Here is a 22,645-nt window from a genome sequence, read left to right as displayed (position 1 = left end):
GGGCTTTGTACAAAATCAAATGCAGGCAGAGACCCTGCACATTTGATTCCAAGCATCTATAGAAAACATGAGCTTTTTATAATACCAGATGTGGTAAAAATATTTTCTCCATTATTATTATTACTGAACCCTTTTTTGTAACTAAGTTTGTAAAACTTTCATCCAGGGTGCTAGTGTAATAAGGTTTTTGAGCCATTTTTTAAAATCCAACTTGAACATTAGAAACCATATTTCTCATTAAGACCTCTATTTTGATAATAAAATAACTATTTTCTTCTCATTTGCTCAAATGCCAATAGCCTACAAAACTTTTATAAACATTGTTGGATTAAAGAAAAGCAAATTAAGAGACACTACTGTGAAGGATGGGCGACGGTTTCATCGGTATGTTAAATTTAGCGCCTTCACTTCCTGATGGATAGATGATGAACAGCCTTTTTGTGGTGTTTTCAGTGGATGAACTGTCTCCAGTGAAGGTAGTGTAACCACTTAAAACAGAATTATCTTTCATTTTCCACTTAGTAAGTGCATTTTAATATTTTTATCTATGTGCACAGGATAATGAAAAGCATTAACTGCTTCAATAAATGAATTAAACGGAAGGATGATTTTGAGAGCTGAGAGAAATATAGAAAACAACTAAGAACAAGTCGACAGGTTCCTTTCTCCCCTTTCCTCCTTCTTTCACCTCTTCTTTAATATATTTACGACTGGAGGTCTTCATCTTTTGTTTTGTTTTGTTTTTTTTAAGATTTATTTATTTATTTATACAAGTACTGGGTACAGTCAGAAGCGTGGGAGGGTGAGAGAATTCACCAGAGCCAGAGCAGGAACAGAACAGACAGACAAAATACACTGCTGAGGGGAGCAGCGGGCGCGGCAGGAGAGGTCTGTGGCACCATGTGGTACTGCCAGTCGCCAGGGATCGAATCCGTGCTGCAGAGGCTGCGGGCAGCTTCTCAGTCTAGCGCTCAACTGCTGCGCCATCAGGGGAGGCCCTGGAGGTCTTCATCTTAATGGCTTCCCACTTGCAGTTGTGTGGAAAATGAATTTGAATCATATGGGAGATTCTGAAAACTTACTGTAATACTGAACACAAAGATATAAAAAGGGAACATGTATTTCCCAGATTAAGGATGTCACTGGGATATTGAAAAGAATCTTCATTTATGCCGGTTTTAATCTTATTAGCCAATATAAATCTTTCTAAAAGACTAGTAACCATTGCTCAGAGGGGAACTATCTAGGAAAGAAATGCAAAAAGGATATTTTCAGCACCATGAAATTTAAGGACTAAGAGAACTAGAATAGGAAAGATGAAGATAAGGCTCAGGCATTTAAAGATTTTATGTGCTTGGACTTGAGAGTTTTTTCATCTTATTTTATGACAAGTGAAGATATTTTATGAGTGGCAAGGAAAAAATAATGGTACTTCCAAAATGATTTCAAGGGTATAAAACATTCTCTGTGAAAATAGCACGATCTTCCCTGACCAACAGGGCTGAAATGTCAAGGGTTCAGATATGCCCAACAAGCATTTATTTCTGTTTTGAACATTCCTAAATGACTTGCCTCAACATATCCTCCAGCATTTTTCAGAGAGGCCAAGGGCTTAAGAGGCCCGGGGGTTTAAGCTAACATTTCTTGGTTCACAAACAGCGCTAACATCAAAGGTTGAGTGTGCAGTAGTTGAACAGAAAACAGCCCGTCTGTTCAGCCGCCCTGTGATTTTCCCCGCAGCCTCCAACAGATTGGGATATTATTACAGTGCTCCCTAAAGTAAGGGTCTGATTGAAAGCTGATTCTGTTTTCTTTTGGTAGCTGTTAATACTCTAAAAATAAAATGAGTATCAATGCAACCACATTAATTCTAACATTCAGAGAAGCAACAAACTTTCTACTTTTACTGTACAAGGTAGGATCATTTCTGGCTTTGGTACACATCTATGCATAATTAAATGTTGTCTATATCTGCATCTGGATGCCTTTTTTTTTTAAAGATTTATTTATTTATACAAGAACCGGGGTACAGGCCAGATGTGCAGGAGGGTGAGAGGATTCACCAGAGACAGAGTGGGGAACAGAACAGGCAGGCTGATGAAATACACTGCTGAGGGGAGCAGCAGGCGAGACAGGAAAGGTCTGCCATGCCACGTGGGTTGCTCTGCAGCCAGTGAGGATTGAACCGGCACTTCAGAGGATGCGAACAGCTACACAGTGTCGCGCTCAACGCCTGCGCCACCAGGGAGGCACTGGATGCCTTTTTCTGAAATGAATCCTGCACTTTAAAATTGACCTACATGGATATTTTGCTTATATGAAGAGAGAAAGATTTTTACCCTTATTCATTTTAGTGAAGGCTACTCTGTCCAAAGGACTCTGGACTTGTGTGTATGATTGTGACTACAATAAATAGGGCACCTCCTAGAATGCCTAATATGCTCTCAATTATTACTACTAATTACTAATATGTTCTCAAATACAGTGATTTTAGATGGAACCAGGATAGCAAATTTGCACAGATATACAAAAATCTATTTTGGCCACTGTGGGTATGAACCAGAATTTTTTAAGATGTAAAGCCAAGTTCTGGTGGCTCAGTTCAGGGATTCAGAGATGTCTCAGTTGATATTTCATTCTGAAGGTCTTTCAAAACCCCCACGGTTCTCTGAATGGAGTACCCTTCCCTGTCTTTACAACGACTGGCAGAGACTTGATCTCTCCAGTGTAGATTCCCAAAGCTTTGAGGGCAGAAACGTCATCCTAATCATCTTTCAGTTTCTCATAACACCTAGTTCAGGGCCATGGACCTAATATGCACTTGAATATTGGTAGACCTGTATCACATCAGGTTTTAGACAACCAGAAACTAAAAATAAGACCAAGGGCTGTGGTACATTAGTGTTAGTGTAGTTTATAGCAACTGTTGTATATATGTTTTTTCAGTGTGGGGCTTTAAACTTTTCATTTTTATCACTTGTGATCTTACGCAAGCCCTCATGGGTTGAAAGGGTGGGTAGAGACATCCTACACTATATTCACTTTCCTCATATGTTATGGGCACATGTAGTTGCTGTGTCACCAAACCATCAGTGTTTTGATGCTGACAATTGACCAGTTTTTTTAGAATGACATCGACAGACCTGACAGTAGGTTATGTTGCAACGATCCATGTGGGATGTTTTGCAGTCAATTGTGTTGAAGAGTATTAAAATAGTAGGTAAGTATGTGTTAAAACAGTAGGTAACTTTTATTGAGCACTCTTATTATGATGGGTAGTTATTCCCTCAAACTCCATATAGAGAATAATCTCCATTTTTCAGATGAGGGAACTGAAGTTAAGTGACTTAAGTCCTCTTAAGATCAGGTAGTGTCGCTCCTGGGGCTGCGCTAGCTAGGATATGTCGCAGAAAGGTACCTACTACTTTTTTTTTTTTTTTTTCCATAAAAGTAGGAGAAATGGTCAACCAGGAAAATACAAAGGAAGTCACCTACAAATCTCCCTTATTAGAGTAATGGAAAACTGAAATGTTCTAGATGTGCCAAGACTTGGAGTATCTTAGAAATTATGAAATTGGTTTATTTCTGTCCTGGGCATTTGCTCCATGAAGTCCTGGCATATAGACCTAAAAGGGAACATGTTCCATGAAATTAAATAGTGTTTGTCAAACTGTGTGTGGGCAGAACTCTAGAATTGTTTCCAGTGAGTAACAAAGGAGTTTTTCTTTAGTCTGCTAGTCTCCTGAGAGCTGATGCATTTCTTGGCCGTACATGGAGCATCCTAAAAGAAAGGAGACTTCTCTAGCTGCACACTTCCAACTATTAGTTTGGGAAGCTTTCTGGAGCTTATAGCAAATGGACAATTACACGTGTGTGCAATAAGAGAGAGAGGAGCGAGATGAGCTGACACAGAAAGTCCTTGAGAATGTACTGGCATTAGAAAGGCTTTTAGAAACCAATCACTAATGCAATATGATTAATTATCTTAAAAGTAGCTTGTAGTGTGTTTCCTGAGCAGCACCAGAGGTCATTTCAAACAAAGTAAATAAACCACAGCTAATGTGCTAACATTTTAAAGAGAAAAGACAATCGCTAAAAATGTCCATGCAGCTTCCATTACTACAGTCATTGGAAATAGGAATGTGCCTGTCCATCTCAAGTGGCATAAGCAGTATGTTCTTTATCAAACAGATTTAGCCATTAGTTGGGGGGAATTTAAGTTTCTCTTCCCTGCGACAGAAAGAGATGTCAGGTGAAAAGCTGCAATTTTTCACCCCTGACCAGTTCACCTAAGAGGAATAACAGGATTTCTATATAAACAAAGCAATTTTGAGCCCCTGAGCCTCAAATTAGGTCTGGAAAAAGCAACATCAGCATAATCAAGACATTCACTAGAAATGCAGAATCTCATGTTCCCCCCCCTCCCCAGACCTAACTGAACCAAGATCTGTTTTTAACAGGAAGTGTTAAGATTTACATGCTTGTTAGTATTTGAGATGCACTAGGCTAGATGAATATTTAAACATTTGCTAGAAGAGAGACCTGGTTAAGAAAAGAAGAAAATGCTACCTGATAAAAGCATCTAACTTTGGGGGCATCCCTGGTGGCGTAGGGTTTAAGTCTCAGTGTTATCACCACGATGGCCTGAGTTTGATCCCTGGCCTGGGAGCTAGCCCACAGACCACGCAGCAGACCTCCCCTGTTTCGCCCACTGCTCCCCTTAGCAGTGTATTTCAGTAGCTCTGCCTCTTCTGCTTCCCACTCTGTCTCTGGTGAATCCTGTTATTCTCCCCGCTCACCTCTGGCCTACACCCCAGTTCTTGTACCTCATAAATAAATCTTTTTTAAAAGAGTACCTAACTTTGCAAATATGTATCGATTTTGATAAACTTGCTCCTAGTCACTAAATTCACCCTTGAAGTAAAAACTTAATAGGCCTTATGGTGTTCAAAATGCCATCTAGATAGAGGCAGACTTGAAAGAACAAAACTTTAATGTAATTATCACACAGAAATTATTTAAAAGAAGCTCTTTCAGGCTAAGGTTACCAGGCACACTCAGCCTACAAGGGGGCACAAAATGCTGAGGACTACGATGCACTTGGAGGTAGAGACTTTGGCCAAACTTAGCCAGAGCAAATACTGAACTTCTGCCAGCTTCAGCGAGCTGTGATTGTCCAAGACTGATGTGAAACATCTGGACCAGGTTTGGCAGCCACGTGCAAAACTGCTGGGGGAAAATGCTATGTGAAACTGTTCACACCCACAGCATAATTGAGAAAATTTCCTTTGAGTCGTCTTTGTTTGTTTGATACCAAGTGAACAAATTTCATTTCTCTATAGGGATAGTTTCATTCCAATGTCCTGTAAGAGGGAAATTGCTGTTTCCACTTTACCACGTGTGCGCTCCATGAACATTCAATTGCTTATTTGAGGCTTTATCTGGAATTGGCATGAAGAGACTCATCCCAAGGCATGAATTTGCGTGGGCACTGGCTGCAGAAATAATGGGCTAAAAATAGACTGCCTATATCTCTAACTCATCAAATGACCATCTAGGCTTACCAACTAAGAAAGATTCATGTGACACTGCTTTTACCTCTGGCAAACTCAGCTAAAATCACTGTTTAGTAAACTCCGTAACAGGCAAAGCATTTAGCTTCCTTTTAATTTTTTCATGAGACAGTGTATGTGTTTTAAAACCAGGAAAATGTGTTGTTATTTTTTCCTTCCCTGAAGCAAACCCACATTTGTTCTTTGGAAAGCTCTTGCACTGACATATTCCTGACTAGAGTGACATTTCGCTTGTCTTACCACAGGTCATCTTAGAACAAGGTTCAGATAAAATGGATAGTCAAAGTCAGTAGTTCTTTCTTTTTTCATGCTGGGGTGGGGCTTGGGTGGTGGGGTGTGGAGAAATAGCGTACATTTGTAGAGGTATAAGCCTGTATGCCTAAGACATAGACTGTGATATAAATCAGCATTACCTCAGTAACTTAAAAAAACAAAAACAAAAGTCAACATGGTATCTAATTTCTCTGGGTTGGTGCAGATGGACTTTAGAAATACAAACCCAACTTTCATTCTAGTTAAGGAACAATCTTGCTTCAAAATACACAAACGAAAAGTGCCTCAAAGCAAGTCCCCCAAACCTACTTGGAATTTTTGCAGTGCCAAGGCAGCTGCTTATTACTGTCCATTTCCCTGCCAGAGTGCCCTTTGCATCTGAAGAGCAAAGAGGTGATAGTGTTACCATGTTTGTAAAACTATGAGAAAAGTTGATAAATAATTGATAACCACTTTCACAGCAAAGAACACATTCATCCGAGCATTTAGAAGCTGCTATTTGCACAATCAGGTGACAATTCACAAAGTGTGGTAGGTAACCTCCAGAACAGTCCCCAGGGGTCCCCTAATATTGTCCGATCTAGTTCCCTGAAGTGGTTGGGTTTAGTAGTGACTCTCTTCTAATGAATAGAATAAGGCATTAGTGATGGTAACTTGAGACGTGGTCATAAAAGGCAGTGTGGTCTCTCTCTGTCTCTGTCTCTCTCACTGATCATCATCATCACCATCATCATTATCATTCTCTCTGGGACAAGCCTGTGGCCATGTGTGAGCAACCCTATGGAGAAGTAAACATGATAAGGAGCTGAGGCTTCCGGCCTCAGTGCTTTTGGAAGGGGGTCCTCCAGGCTCATCAAGTCTCAGACTTATGTAGTGCTGACTGACACTTTGATTATGTGCTTCACACACAGAAACAACAAGGTAATCGCTTATTGTTTCCAGATGTTAACTTGTGGGGTAATTTGCTACACAGCAATGGATAACTAACATGTAGGTGTATTATGCTTCTAGATTTATCCTCTCATTTATTCTGTAGGTGTTTACTGAGAAACTACCAGATGCCAGGCACTAAGCAGAAGTCAGTATCTACTGACCATAAACATACATTAAGGCATATCTAATTCCTGCCAGTACATACATAGCACCTAGGGAAGGATATTAACCTTGGAATTTTGTATGTGGCAGTCATCTTTGGAAACACAATCTACCACTAATGTCCCTACTGTACACTTGCTATTTATATATTAGTAGCTCAATAGATATATGTAGATGGGAAATTTCTCTATAAATTGTGCCTACTTGTGTTCTTTGAAAATGGGGATGAGGGCCTCCCCGGTGGCGCAGTGGTTGAGCGCTGGGTTGCGAAGCTGCCCGCAGCCTCTGGTTCAATCCCTGGCTGCTCCCCGGCCACCTGAGGAGGGTCCCACATGGCGCGCAGACCTCTCCTGCCGCCCGCTGCTCCCCTCAGCAGTGTACTTCGGTCCTTCTGCCTGCTCTGCTCCCCGCTCTGGCTCTGGTGAATTCTCTCACCCTCCTGCGCTTCTGACTGTACCCAGTGCATGTATAAACAAAAAACAAACAAACAAATAAATTTAAAAAAAAAATGCCTCTAAAAAAAAAATTTAAAAATTAAAGAAAATGGGGATGACGTTACAAGGTTCCCTTGCTATCGACTGGATGATTTTATCCCTCTCCAAATTCATATATTGAAACCTAATGTCCAAGGTGATGGTATTAGGAGATGGAGCCTCTGGGAGGTGATGAGGTTAGGAGGGTGGAGCCCTCATGAATGGGATTAGTGCCTCCTAAAAGAGACCCCAGAAAGATCCTGTACCTCTTTAGCCATGTGAAGACACAGTGCGAAGATGGCCATCTCTGAACCAGGAAAGGCCCTCCCCCAACTCTGAATCTGCCAGGGTCTTGATCTTGGATTACTGCTTCCAGAACTGTGAGAAATTGAGAAATTAATTTCTGTTATTTATAAGCCACTAGTCTATGGTATTCTGTTACTGCAGCCCGAAAGTAATGAGACTCTTCAATCCACTATTTACAATCTGCAATTTTTCACTCAATCATCCACTCAATCACTAGATCTTTTAAATTCTCCTTTCTAAACATCTTTCATAATCTTTCCTCCTTTGAAATTACCCTTTCACTCTTAGTTAAGGTCAACTCATCATCTCTTTTTGACTTTTTCTTATATTTCTGGTATTCTTGCCTTTAGTCTCCCTGACTTCACTCTCATATTCCATGCTCCATTATGCCAACAGAGTGATTTTTCTAATATGCAAATCCTATTTGTTTCCATTCTATCTAGACTTTCTCAAAGCTTCTTAAATTTTTGTATGGACTTGTGACAGATCCCTGCCAAGGTATCTACCTTAACCTCCTGCCATTCCTTTTGTTGCCCTTTATATTTCAGGAATACTGAATGATTTACAAATTCCCAAATGTACTCATCAGGCCTTTGTGATTCCTACATGCTATTCCTAGCACTTGGAACACTGGTTAATCTACTGTTAGTGGGGAAAACTTATTCCCTACTACTGAGTTTCCATTCTATGTGAAGGGACATCTATTAGTGTAGCACACCTGTATTCCCTACCCCTGAAATAGAAATAGACTTACTTGATTGGTGAATTTGGGAAGGATTCGGTAAACGGATCCAAGCCAATTTGACCATTCTTCAGTAGTCAGGCTCTTCTGTTTCATTTGAGTAAGCTCTAGCAACAAAAAGTAGAAGGGTGAGATATACAGCATAGCTACTAGTTGGTTGTTTTTTTTTTTTTTAAAGATTTATTTATTTACACAAGCACTGGGTACAGTCAGAAGCGCGGGAGGGTGAGAGAATCCACCAGAGCCAGAGAAGGGAGCAAAACAGGCAGAAAGACCAAAGTACACTGCTGAGGGGAGCAGTGGGTGGCAGGGGAGGTCTGCGCGCCATGTGGGTCCCTCCCCTGGCAGCCGGGGATGGAAATGGTGCTGCAGAGACTGCAGGCAGCTTTGCAACCCAGTGTGCAACTGCTGCACTACCAGGGAGCCCCTAGTTGGTATGTTTTAATAAAAGCAAGTCTTAGACCAAATCCCACTAAGTGTATATTTATTAGCAAGTAGAAACAAAAACAGCTATACAATATACTCTTGTAAAGTTAAGGAAGTTCCACTTTCTATCATTTTGCATTTTAGCAGTCATCTCACAGGAAAGGTTCACTCCAATATAGACACAAAATATTGTGGTGACAGGACTGGTCAGTCCTACAGTGAGGTTTCCAGCTAAGTTCTCCATGACATGATCGGCACAAGACCAATGAGGTTTTAGATCCAGGGTGCTTTCTCCAAAAATATTAGAGAGCTCAGCGTGCCAGAATCTTAAGAATCTTAAGCCAGATTCTTAAACCTCATATGTGCAAAAGTTGGGCCGGTATAATCTTCCTAGTCTGCCACATATATATCAAATATTGGTCAATTTTACCAGTGAAAAATTATTTCTAACATATTTATTACAAAATCCTCTGAGTATAAATTTAGAAAACTATATTGGGGCCTCCCTGGTGGCGTAAAGGGTTAAGACGCAACCTATGAAGCTATCCGCAGCCTCTGTAGCACGAGGTCTATCCCAGGCCAGGGAGCTGCCCACATGGTGCAGCAGACCTCTCCTGATTCGCCCACTGCTCCCCTCAGCAGTGTACTTCAGTCAATCTGCTCTGTTCCCCGCTCTGTCTCTGGTGAATTCTCTCACCCCCCAGGCCTCTGGCCTGTACCCCAGCTCTTATATGCATAAATAAATAAATCTTTTAAAAAAAAGAGAGAAAATATTGGTAGTGCTTAAATCTCTCTGGAATGTGAATTCTGGATTAGGTGTTTCAAATGCTTATTAACCACCCCTAGGGATTAGACTACAGTTCACATACAGTCATACACATTTACGTCCCACCAGACATACAATATATTGTTAAGAGTTGTTCAATCCCTCCTTTCTGGGGTTCAAACTGCCCCCAGGGAGCCACCATTTTCATCCAAGTTTACAGCAATAGGCTCTGCCCCTGCAATGGGCAAGGTCTACTCTGGTTCAGGGATGCTTGGTGGGCAGATTGGTCTAATACTGAGATTCAGCATCGGCAAACCCATTTGTTAGCAGGTATAAGCCACATTCTCTAATATAATCTGTAATATTTTGGTATCTAACTGCCAATTTCTTTGTCTTATTTTATAATTAATTCAGATTTCAAGTGGTGAAGAGCTATCTATTGGGCCCTTTCAAACACCCCAACTCCAAACTGGCATGTTCTTGCCCACTGAGTCATTCATGAACCTTCTTGGTAGACCTTTGGACTCTTGGCTGTTCATCTTCTACTCCCACTTGAAAGCCAGCTCTGAGTCCACATCTCTGTATTCCTGGCATCTGACATGCAACCTGATACACTGTAGGTGCTCAGTGAATGTTTGTTTAATGAATGAATCATTATTAGGAGGATATGCTCCTTGAGGGACTTTGCAAAATTGTTGGTGACTGTGACTTCATTAACCACCTGCCTGAAATAACTGAGATAACCAACCTCAGATGACTCAGGCAAACACAAAAAATTTCCTAGAAACGAAGACTCACAATTTTCAGCTTTGTTGATTTGTGTCGGTATATTTATCTTTTCCATTATTTATTGAGAGCAGTAACTATGCTCTTTTAATAAAGAAATATACATATAAACCACGTGGTCATTTCATTTAATGTTGGTTTAATCCCAGAGGCTAATCTAATGAATTAGTTGATTTCCTATGTTTTGGGGTCATCTTATCGTCCACTAGGAGTTCTAGAGCAACCTCTAAAACCATTGGTTCATATTTTTGCCTTACATGTGAAATGCACTTATTTGAGTCATTCATTGTTAGTAACTAAAGAACAAATTCCTTTTTCAAGACATTAAATTTGGAACACAGACATTATGAAGCTTGTGTTCCAATTCCAAAATTATTGACATCAGCTAGTAATGTGACTTTGAATAAAGCTTTAAATACTCTGTACCTTGGTCTAGTTTTCCAATCTGTAAAATGTAGATATTAACATAAGACCTCAATCATTTATTCAAATGTACGTGGTGTGTGGATGCCAGTGAGGCAGGTGAGGGGCTCACCTTTGGAGCAATTTTAAGGGGAGGGCACCAAAAAAAAAAAACCTCAATAATCAAGAAAAAATTTCAATGCAATACTTCTGAAATATCAAAATTACTGCAAAAAAATCCATGATGACCAAAATATCAATATCTAAAGGTAGAAATATTACTGTTCACTTTTCCTTTTGCCTCTAGCTCCACTATGGTTCCACTTAGCACTGATATTTTAAAGATTTTTAATCTTGAATTTTTAAAGAAAACATGGTATTGAAATATTATTCATCTTGATTGCTAAGTATGTAAAAAAAATTACAGCATTTCATTCCAAGGTGGTATAACATGGTGGTTATGCTCATAGGCCAGCATTCGATGCTCTGGGTTCAAATGTTAACTCTATTACTAGCTGTGTAATCTTGGGCAAGTAATCCTTTTTTTCTGCCTTTTTATTTCCTTGTTTGTAAAAGTGAGAATAACATCATACCTATTTCATCGATTCATGAGGATGAAACAAGACATATTGAGTCCTGAGAATAGATCCTGGGTGTAATGAAAACTCAAAAAAAATTAGCTATAACTAGAAAATACTCATTTCCAGGCAAGGAGGTCTACCAGATAAGATTAAAGCAAAAGCTCTTCTAGGCAAACTGGTAAAAGATGTGATGATTTTTATCTTTCTCTGTCTTGTCACTCACTGTCCCAAAGCACTTTCCCTTAGTTCCAGTTGAACAGGAAAATCTGTTTCATCCTTGGCAGTTCTTCCAAATTCAGCAGACTGTGACTGGATCACTTAGAAAGTTAATGGACAATTCCTGGCTCATGGACAAATGTACAAATCCTCATCATTTTCCCCCAAACCTTTGATATCAAGAATGACAAGAGGACACTATAATGTTCCTCCTTGGAATGTACAAGGAGTCTTTTATTCACATTGTTTCAGAGGGAGCCAATATGAGCCCTTTGAGGTGGGTAGAAATAACCTTCCTTTACCTTACAAAACCCTGGGAATAGAAGCACAGAGTGAAACTGGGATGAGCACATTTCTTTTTATTGGGTTGAAGACATACAAGGAGATAATTTGCTTTTTTTTTTTTTAAAAAGGTTTATTTATTTATTTATACAAGCACTGGGTACAGTCAGAAGCACGGGAGGGTGAGAATTCACCAGAGCCAGAGCGGGGAGCAGAGCAGGCAGATTGAAGTACACTGCTGAGGGGAGCAGCGGGCGGCAGGAGAGGCCTGCACCCCATGTGGGACCCTCCTCCGGTGGCCGGGGAGCAGCCGGGGATCGAACCGGCGCTGCAGAGGCTGCAGGCAGCTTTGCAACCCAGCGCTCAACTGCTGCGCCACCGGGGAGGCCCGATAATTTGCTTTTTTGAATTAACAAGACTCCACCACTTTGGTTTGGGTCAACTGGATGTTCTGGGAGGATCTAAAAGATACAATTCCTGCTCCCATAATTTATTTCTACAAATCTGTCTACTTTGATGTGGTTGAAAAAAACATTCCACCATTGCTAAAGAACTTCTGTTTTCCCAATTGTCTAAAAATTTAAATATGGACTAGCAATAGATATTTATGAATTGTCATTAATTTTGTTAATTATGATAGCAGCATAGTGGTTATATAAGTAAAAGCTGTTCCTGTCCCCCTTCACTCCCTCCTCTCTCTCCCTTTCTCTTTTCCTCCCCCTCTCCCTTGCTTCCTTCTTTTCTTTTGCGATACATACTAAAGGGAAGAGACATGTCAACTATGATTTGTTTTAGAGAGAAATTGCCCTCTCCCCAAAAGGAACAAAACTGTGTGTGGAGTACTTGATAAAGCAAAAAATAACAAAGTATTAGTGGTTGTTGAATCTGGGTGGTATGTCCAAAGGGATTTCTTGCATTCTCTACTTTTACCGAGTCTTGGGGAATTTCTCAATAAAAGAACACATTTTTCTATTTTCAGAGATTGATTTTTCAATTTTCCCTTGGCCCCCTGGGCAACAGGCTGGTATCATCCTTTCCTCAGTGGTGAAAGGTGGTTTCTCTACCAGTGTGCTGGTATGGATTATAGGTGTGGCAGACTTAAAGACACCCTTACTCCTTGGAGACTACCAAGGGGCTAACACAGAGGGTGAGGTTCTTGAAGTATCAAGAATTCCTGTCCTGGTAGACCCCAGTCTTGAGTAGCCTCATCTAACTACCCCAGAATGCTGTTCTTTCTTTGAGAGCCAAATGATTAAAAAAAAAAAAAAAAAAAAAAAAAACTGGTTCAGGAATTTTTCCTATTAAGATATAAACACCTTCCTGAGAGAAGTTAACTCAGTAAACTAATTTCAATTCTTAACACCTCAGCTAACAGCTTTTAGACTTTGGTGGCCCAGTGACACCTCTCCAATGATGGGGGAGTTTTGAACCTTGGCCAAGACTGGGTGGGATAAGATGCTTTGGGAAGCTAGTAATCTGGTTGCTGGGTTCCAGAATGAGTAGGCCTGAGGAAAAGATGGGAAGAAAGATGCTGAGAGGTTAGAGCCTGTGGTGGTGGCTGTGGTAAGAATTGGGTCAGGAGTGTCCCAGGGAACCTCAGAAGGAAAATTTCCTCCAGCATCATATTCTCTGATTCTCCTCAGAACCAGGCGTTTTTCAGACTGCTATGGAGCAGTGTCTTAAATAAATTTCACACAGAGGAGTGTTTCTGTCCACCCCCCCCCCCAGAGTGTCATACACCTGAAACTTCACCAAGGTATTAAAGAGCCAAACTCAGAGGAATTTTTGTTTTGAATCAGATGCCCCAAGTGAATTTTTACTCCTTTATCTTAATTTGGGTTCCCTCAGAAGCAGAAACTGAGACACAATGACCACACCAACCCTGGACTGATTTACTTTGTACATTTAAAAAAAAAAGTAAGGAAGGAGGGACGAAGGAAGGAAGGAAAGAAAGAAGAGAGAGAGAGAGAGAGAGAGAGAGAGAGAGAGAGAGAAAGAGAAATGACGAACAGATGGACTATATTTCTGTCTTATTTAAGCCACAGTTATTTTGGATTTGTAATTCCCAACCAAACTGGATCCTAACTGAATCAGAATCCTACCCAAGGTGGCCAGATCCTGAGGAGAAGTCCAACTCTAAGGCCTCAGCAAACACTTTGAGTTGAACCAAGGAAGCTAAAGTCTTTCCAAGCCAAAGGGGCAAGAATAAAGTCAATAGAAGGCCAGAAACTGGAATGGAGCCCAAAGGAGCAAATAGAAGGCTGGGCACAAAGCTAGGAGTTGCTTGCCTTTATTGATGGTAATGCACAAAGGAACACACAGGGGCAAAAAAGAGACTAGAAATTCACTTGTTCAGATTGACCCATTAGGCATCAGAGGTGAGGAGAGTGAGAAGTGAAGGAAAAATGATTCTAGGTCTCTGGTGTGGGAACCTGGAAGGATGGTACTATCATTTTGAAAGAGGGCATTCAAGGGAGAGAGAGATTTGGAAAGATACAAACTATTTGGACAGGTACATTTTTGGATCCATTAGGGGTAAGGTGCTCATGGGAGAACTAAGTGGAGGTATTCACTGGACTGTTTGTTGAGTATAGACTCTACAAAAGAGTTTGTTGGGTATGGACTCCACAAAAGAGAGTAGGCTAGAAATATCAACTTGGGGGCCTCCCTGGTGGCGCAAGGGATTAAGCACCGCACTATGAAGCAATCCATAGCCTCTGCAGCACGAGTTCGATCCCCAGCCAGCCAGGGAGAAACCCACATGGCGAGGCAGACCTCTCCTGTCTCGCCCGCTGTTCCCCTCAGCAGTGTATTTCAGTCAGTCTGCCTGTTCTGTTCCCCACTCTGTCTCTGGTGGATCCTCTCATCCCCCGCATCTCTGGCTAGTATCCCAGTTCTTATATGCATAAATAAATAAATCTTTAAAAAAAAAGATCAGTCTATAAATAGGCTTAGATAGCAAGGATATCTCAGGAGATTATGAGATGAGAAGACAACAGCTGGCAACATCTAAGTAGAGGAAAAAAGACAAGGAGCCTGTGAGGAAGAATGGGATGAAGTGTCAGGGAGATGAGAGCTAAACAAATGGGGCGGTACTGCCAGAGGAAGGAAGAATTTCAGAGTCACAAGCCATGTGAAACAAGACACAGACATGTCTAACAAAGCAAATGCCGTTGGTGCCCAACCCATATTCCCTCAGCCTTTACCAATGTATGCAGTCTGATTCTAGACTTTTTTCTGACTTCCAGAGCCTGTTCTGCCAATGGACATGGCAGACTAGAAGGGCCAGGGAATTAAGCTCATCCCCTCAATTAGCCTTCAAATAATGATTGACAAAAGTTGGTGTGTACCAGTGAGAATGGCACATATTAAAAAAACCAGCAACAACAAATGTTGGCGAGGATGTGGAGAAAAGGAACTCTCCTGCATTGCTGGTGGGAGTGCAAACTGGTCCAACCACTATGAAGAGCTGTGTGGAGATTTCTTGACCTACTAAAGATAGAGCTTCCATATGATCCAGCAACTCCACTCCTAGGTATTTACCCAAATGACACAGAAACATTAATTCCAAAGGGTACCTCACCCCTATGTTTACAGCAGCACTATTTACAATAGCTAAGCTATGGAAACAACCCAAATGCCCAAAAATAGATGACTGGATCAAGAAGATGTGGTACATATACACCATGGAATATTACTCAGCAATCAAAAAAGATAAACACATGCAGTTTGCAGCAACATGGATGGAGCTAGAAGGGATCATGCTCAGCGAAATAAGCCAGAAAGAAAAAGAAAAATACCGGATGGTCTCACTCATAGCAGGAATCTAGAAAACCTAAATAAGGGACCAGGAAAAAGACTAATTAATACAAAGTAAAAATCAAAATCAACAAGCAACTATAAACCAGAGACACACTATGGTGGGGGGCGCCATGGGGAGAGGAAGGATTAGGGTCAAAATAAGGGGGGGTGCAATTGTATGGGGAATATAGCCAAAATGAAAATGCATACATTGTGCAAAAATGAAAAATGATGTAAGAATTATATAAAATAAAATGTTAAAAAATAAATAAAATAAAATAAAATATATAGTGAAAAAAAAAAAGTTGGTGTGTAACTGCTCCTACTCCCTTACCCCCTGGTGACAAAACTATGACTTCCCAGAGTTCTCCAGCTTGATTAAACTCTGGTTGCCCATAGCAATAACTCACTGGAGAATACAGTGTTGAGCTCCTTCCTTTTCTGTCTCACATCTTCACCTCTTTACATGTATTTCCTGGGATCACCTCCCAAATAAACTACTTACATTGGAATTCTTGTTTCAGGTTCTGCTTTTAAGATATCTAGAAAGATAAGGCCTGGGAAACATCCACTGGATCTGACAGTCAGTTCATTGGTAACTTTAGTGAGAAAGTTGCAATGGAATAGAAGGGAGAGATGCCACATTTCAGGGAGATAAGGAACGAACAGGAGTGATGGGGAAACACTGTAGGGCAAAGTTACCCACAAAAGAGACATAGTGGTGACATTACATTTTGGTACCATAGGATTTAATTCCCCCTCCCAACAACACACTAATAGTTAAGGGGCCTCACCATTCTCCCACGCTGTTTTGCTTTGGAGAGAGGTGGTGTTTATCACTTTTGATGGAAGTCAGAGAGTCAGTCCCTTCACGCTGATGCAGAAAGGTGACTAGGCTAGACCGTGGGGCACCCTCCCCGGCTCTTTGAACCTGAGTGGCAGAAGAATATGAGGATTGGTTAGAGGTCATTCATCCCAGTACCCCAGTGCTAACCAAGCTTTTCCAACCCTTCTCTTTGTCTCCCACATCCTTGTAACAAATTAACTTTTTCTTAAGATTGCCTGAGGCAGTTTCTGCAGCCAAGAGCACTGATTTATTAGAGGACTCTATAAAGATTTCAGAGTTAGTGAGATTTCTATTCAGATTTTTGTTAAAAGTCTAAAAAGCCACCTGTATTGCACTTTTTGTGATTTTTCTTTTTTCCCCCAAATCTATTGATATGATAAACTTATATAACATTATGCACGTTTAAGATGTACAATGCGATGATTTGATATACCTATATATTGTGAAAAGATTACCACAATAAAGTTAGTTAATACCTCCATCGCCTCACATAGTGACTTTTATGTGCGTGTGGGGGGATTATTATGGGGGGGGAGTGATAATATTGAAGACTCTCTTAGTAACTTTCAAGTATATAACAGTACAGTATTGTTAACTATTATCACCATGCTATACATCAGATCCTTAGAACTTATTTGTCTTATAACTCTCAGTTTGTGCCCTTAGACCAATTCCCCCCACCCCCACCCATTTTCACCAGCCGCAGCCCCTGGCCACCACCATCATGACTTCATGAGTTCAGTGTTTTTAGATTCCACATGTGAATGAGAACATACGGTATTTGTCTTTCTCTTGAAGTCCATCCACATTGTTTAAAAAAGGCGGGATAGCCTTCTTTTTTTATGGCTGGTAAATATTCCACAGTACAGATTATACTACATCTTATTTATCCATTTTCTGTCAATGGACCCTGAGGTAATTTCCATGTCTTGGTTATTAGGAACAATGCTGCAACAAATATGGGTGTAACTACCTCTTCAAGATCATGATTTCATTTCCTTTGGTTATAGATCCAGAAGGGGAATTCTTGGATCACATGATAGTTCTCTTTTTCATTTTTTTAATATCCTCCATACTGTTTCCCATACTGGTTATACTAGTTCATATTCCTACAAACAGTAGGATTCCTTTTCTTCACATCCCAGCCAACACTATTACCTCTTGGCTTTTTGATAATAAACATTCTAATTTGTGTGAGGTGATCTCCTTGTGATTTTTTTTTTTAAAGATTTATTTATTTATTTATTTATACAAGCACTGGGTACAATCGGAAGTGCAGGAGGGTGAGAGAATTCACCCAGAGCCAGAGTGGGGGAACAGAACAGGCAGACTTGACAAAATACACTGCTGAGGGGAGCAGCAGACGCGGCAGGAGAGGTCTGTCGTGCCATGTGGGACACTCACTGGCGGCCGGGGATCGAACCAGCGCTGTAGAGGCTGCGGACAGCTTCGCAACCCAGCGCTCAACCGCTGCACCACCAGGGGAGGCCCGATCTCCTTGTGATTTTGATTTGCATTTCTCTGATGATTAGTGATAAGGATCTTTTCAAGTACGTGATGGTTATTTGTATGTCTTTGTGAAAATGTCTATTCAGGTATTTTGTCTATTTATAAATCAGACTATATGATCTTTTAATTATTGATTTGTATGAATCCCTTATGTGTTTTGGATATTAAGCCTTTATTGCATATATATTGTTTGGAAATAGATTTTCCCATTCTGTAGGTTGCCTTTGCATTTTGTTGATTTTTTTTTTCTGTTCATAGATTTTTTTAGTTTGTATAGTTCCATTGTTGATTTTTGCTTTTGTTGCTTATGTGTTTAGTGTCAACCAAAATAATCATTGTCAATACCAATGTCAAGGAGCTTCACCCCTATGTTTCCTTCTAAAGGTTTTATGATTTGGGGTCTTACATTTAAATCTTTAATCCACTGCCAAGTTAATTTTTGTGACTGGTGTGAGATACAGTTCCATTTTCATTCTTTCGCATATGAATATACAGTTATCCCAACACCTTTTATTGAAATGATTCATCAGATTTTTTTCCATGATTATAAAAGTAACCTGTGCTCAATGTAGAAAATATAGAAAAAACTTCTGAAGCAGAATTACTTTGATTACTCAAAGGCAACCACTATTCATTTACTTGAGATTGATACCATGTAGGAAATTTAGCATTCAGCTTATAAAATATGAGGACCTCCCTGATGGTGCAGGGGTTAAAGACACAGCGCTATCAAGATAAACGCCAGCCACTGCAGCACAAGTTCCATCCCCAGCCAGGGAGCTAATCCAGATGGTGCAGCAGACCTCTCCTGTCTCGCCTGCTGCTCCCCTCAGCAGCGTATTTCAGGAGATCTGCCTGTTCTGCTTCACACACTATCTCTGGTGAATCCTCTCACCCCTGCATCTCTGGCATGCACCCCGGTTCTTACACACACACACAAAGATAAAGACTATTAAATTACTTTAGTTTTATTAGAGGCTAATTTACTAGAGGTTAATTTGTCAAGAGCTAGTCACCATTTAAACTTGGAATTGTTTTGTTGTAATGTTGTTTTTATTTTATTTTATTTTTTTTAATTTTTTTTTATAGAGGCATGTTTTTATTTATTTATTTATTTGTTTGTTTGTTTGTTTGTTTATACATGCACTGGGTACAGTCAGAAGTGTGGGAAGGTGAGAGAATTCACCAGAGCCAGAGCGGGGAGCAGAGCAGGCAGAAGGACCGAAGTACACTGCTGAGGGGAGCAGCGGGCGGCAGGAGAGGTCTGTGCGCCATGTGGGACCCTCTTCCGATGGCCGAGGAGCAGCCGGGGATCGAACCGGTGCAGCAGAGGCCGCGGGCAGCTTCGCAACCCAGCGTTCAACCGCTGCACCACCGGGGAGGCCCTGTAATGTTGTTTTTAAATGGTAGAAACATGAATGTTTAATATGCTGGAGCAAGAAGCCCGTGAGAATTTTTAAAAATTGCTTTTCTTAATTAGAAATCAAATTATAGCAAATGAAAGAGATAGGGGATAGGGAAAAGAGGGAAAGCAAACATTCAGGGAGGGGAAAATGACATAAAGTTGGACATGTTAGTAAAAGTGCCTAAAATCCTTGATTCTTACATATGCACAAAATACCTGTGGTGTACAGTGAATTTCTGTCTAGGCAGAGAGGAGAATGTGTATAAAATTGGTACCACAATCACAATAGTTGGCGGAAAAAGTGTGCATCATTTTAACTTTGTGCAAAGTAACAATGCAAAACTTAATACATGAATGCTATGGTTCTTAGACTAAGGAAAGAAATGAGAGCATAAAGCATGTTACAAATAAATTACTGCTATCTCAATGAAAAGAGAAGCTGGTTAGGTTCAAGTAATAAATTCTGAACTTAAAGTATAAATTTATATGCTTGCTCATATTAACATCTAATAAATATCTTCACAACCACATTTGGCTTATTGATCAAAGTTTGATTTAAGGTTCACTTATCATAAATGAGAACTGAAAGTTCTTTTGCAACTGGACAGGGAGACTGTCTAGTCTCAGTAAGCTATTTTTGAGAACGCTTGAAGAACAGAACAGCATTTTCTTTGCAAACATTAACTTGCCACATCATACAAAATTATTCCCTTTGGACCACATATATCAGGATGGTACCAACTCAGTTTTCCAGATATGGAATGGCTCAATTCTCTCTCCCTGAGGTTGCATAAAAGCACCAGTGGCCCAAGCTAATGTGAAATTAAGCAATCAACTGGTTCTTAGCCAATACAGCTAAACCAGATGGGATGCTTTAGCAACGTCCAAGTCAATTCCATCTATTTTTTAACCCAAATTTAATAGATTTGTGTGTTGCCTGCCTTTTTCATTTGTTAGCCTTAGGAGGGAGAAAAAGAGCACATTTTTAATACCTCCCTTTTCTAAGTATAAAATAATACCTCCTATTCATGGAAAATGAAAAAAATGATAAAAATGAAAAACATCATCCATTTTAAAGCTTTAACATTTCTTTGAAGTATTTAAAATATATTTTTATAATGAAAATCATGTTGTTATATGGTTTTTAAATCTTGCATTATTAAAGATTTTGTGCAACACTATTCCCCCTTACAAATAAGCATTACTGGGGCCTCCCTGGTGGTGCAAGGGGTTAAGATGCAGCACTCTGAAGCAATCCCCAGCCAGGGAGGTGACCCACATGGCACAGCAGACCTCTCCTGACTCGCCTGTTGCTCCCCTCAGCAGTGTATTTCAGTCAGTCTGCCTGTTCTATTCTCCACTGTCTCTGGCGAGTCCTCTCACCCCCCACACCTCTGGCCTGTACCCTGGTTCTTGTATGTATAAATAAATCTTTTTTTAAAAAAGCATTACTTTTCATGTTTACTAGATTTGTCTATGTGTGTACAATGGAAAAAGGAAGATGGCCATTCAGGGCAGGACATGGGCTGAGTGGGTAGTCCCAAACAAGCAAATGGCAGGTGAGTGATATATTAAAGGGCCAAAAAGTGGTTATCAGGAAAAAAAAAAAAAAGGCAAATCAAAAGAAGGCTCAAAGCTAATGGTAAATAAGCCATGAGGTAGAATTGTTAGCATACAACCAAGGGGTACCCAGAGATCTCAAACTGTTAAGGGGTACACACTCTGAAAGGGATTTGGTCACCTGTACGCACAAAGGCAAAGGAAACATATCCCTAGTGTGACAGATTTTTAGTAGAATTCATGTGCATAGAGAGAGAATAAAGGATATTCCTAATAAAACTGGAAATTATCCATCCCCTTGTGGGAAAATGCTCAGCCAAACAGGGTTGGCCTGAAGTGGGGCCACTGAGGTCCAAATGCTTGCCACAAGGCTAAGGTAGCTGCTGGTGGGGAACCACAAGAAAGTAGTGAGGCAGGTCTTAGACAGCTGGAACAGAAGGAGAGAAAATTCAAAATATAACATAACCTAACATGTAGTCGAGATAATGGCTGCCATTTTTTCTGCCAAGGAGAAGGAGCAGTCTCTCCCTACATGTCTCTCACTTACATGCCTCTTCCAAGTGTCACTCTTCCCCATGACTCCTTCCATGTCTTGCCTCCAAGGCCCTGGGTCCAAGCCAAAGCTGGAGAAAAGAAACCCAAGCCCACATGTGTTCAATTATAAGCCAAGCATGGCTGCTAACTCCACCTCTATTTCCCCACAACCCCTCATTCAGGAAATCAGTCATGGCATGCTGGGAGTTGTAATCCTCAGCACCTGAGATCTATTCAGTGTGGAGATGTAGATGTAGTCCATAAAACAACCAGAGGATGGAGTTCATTCAGGATGCCACTCCTGGGTTCAGAGTTTGCTCTTACTTCAATAGAATGTTTGGGTGGGGAGAATTTATTCCAGAAGATTAACTCTCCTATAGTTGCAGCTTGCTGTAGGAGCCTCTTCTCTTAGAATCTCAAGCAATGTTGCTGAATTCACTTTATCACACCAAACCCCTTCTTCAAGTGAGTTAATTATTGGGGGGCCCAAGAACCCTTCCCTACAAGTTAACTTCTGTTAACATCCTCTCCCTTCCTACTGAGCTACTTGACATGTCTATATATATATATGACATGTTTTATATATATATATATAAAAACTCCAACTGTAGGCTTGGGTAAAGCTTTTTTGCTTTAGTGCCCACATATATCATTTAATTCAAGTCCATATTCAAAGGGTGGGCACACCCAACATATTTGGATCTCTGTCCCTGCCTAAATGGGGCCTTTGTTATAGTGATTTAGTCACTTTCCTAGTAAGGGATTTTAAAATATTTCACTCTTATAAATAATGCTGTGATATGCATCTTTTTTGTATTAATATCTGGTAATCATCCATATCTCAGGAAATTTCTTCCAAGAAGATTCCTAAAAGTACAATTTACAAGTCAAAACTTGTAAACATTTTAATGGGTCTTGATACATATTGCAAATTGCTTTTTACAAAGTTCCATTCTCACCTGCCACATAGGACAGTAGAAAAAGCACATTTTGGAATGTGTTCCTGTGTTTCTAAGAGTAGGATGGGTGGTGGCTGCACTGACTGCTAGAGTTACAACCAGAAAGCCT

Source organism: Talpa europaea (assembly GCF_964194135.1).
Source record: "Talpa europaea genome assembly, chromosome: X".
Lineage (NCBI taxonomy): Eukaryota > Metazoa > Chordata > Mammalia > Eulipotyphla > Talpidae > Talpa > Talpa europaea.
The sequence above is the reverse complement of the archived record's forward strand: the minus strand, read 5'-3'. Positions refer to the sequence as shown.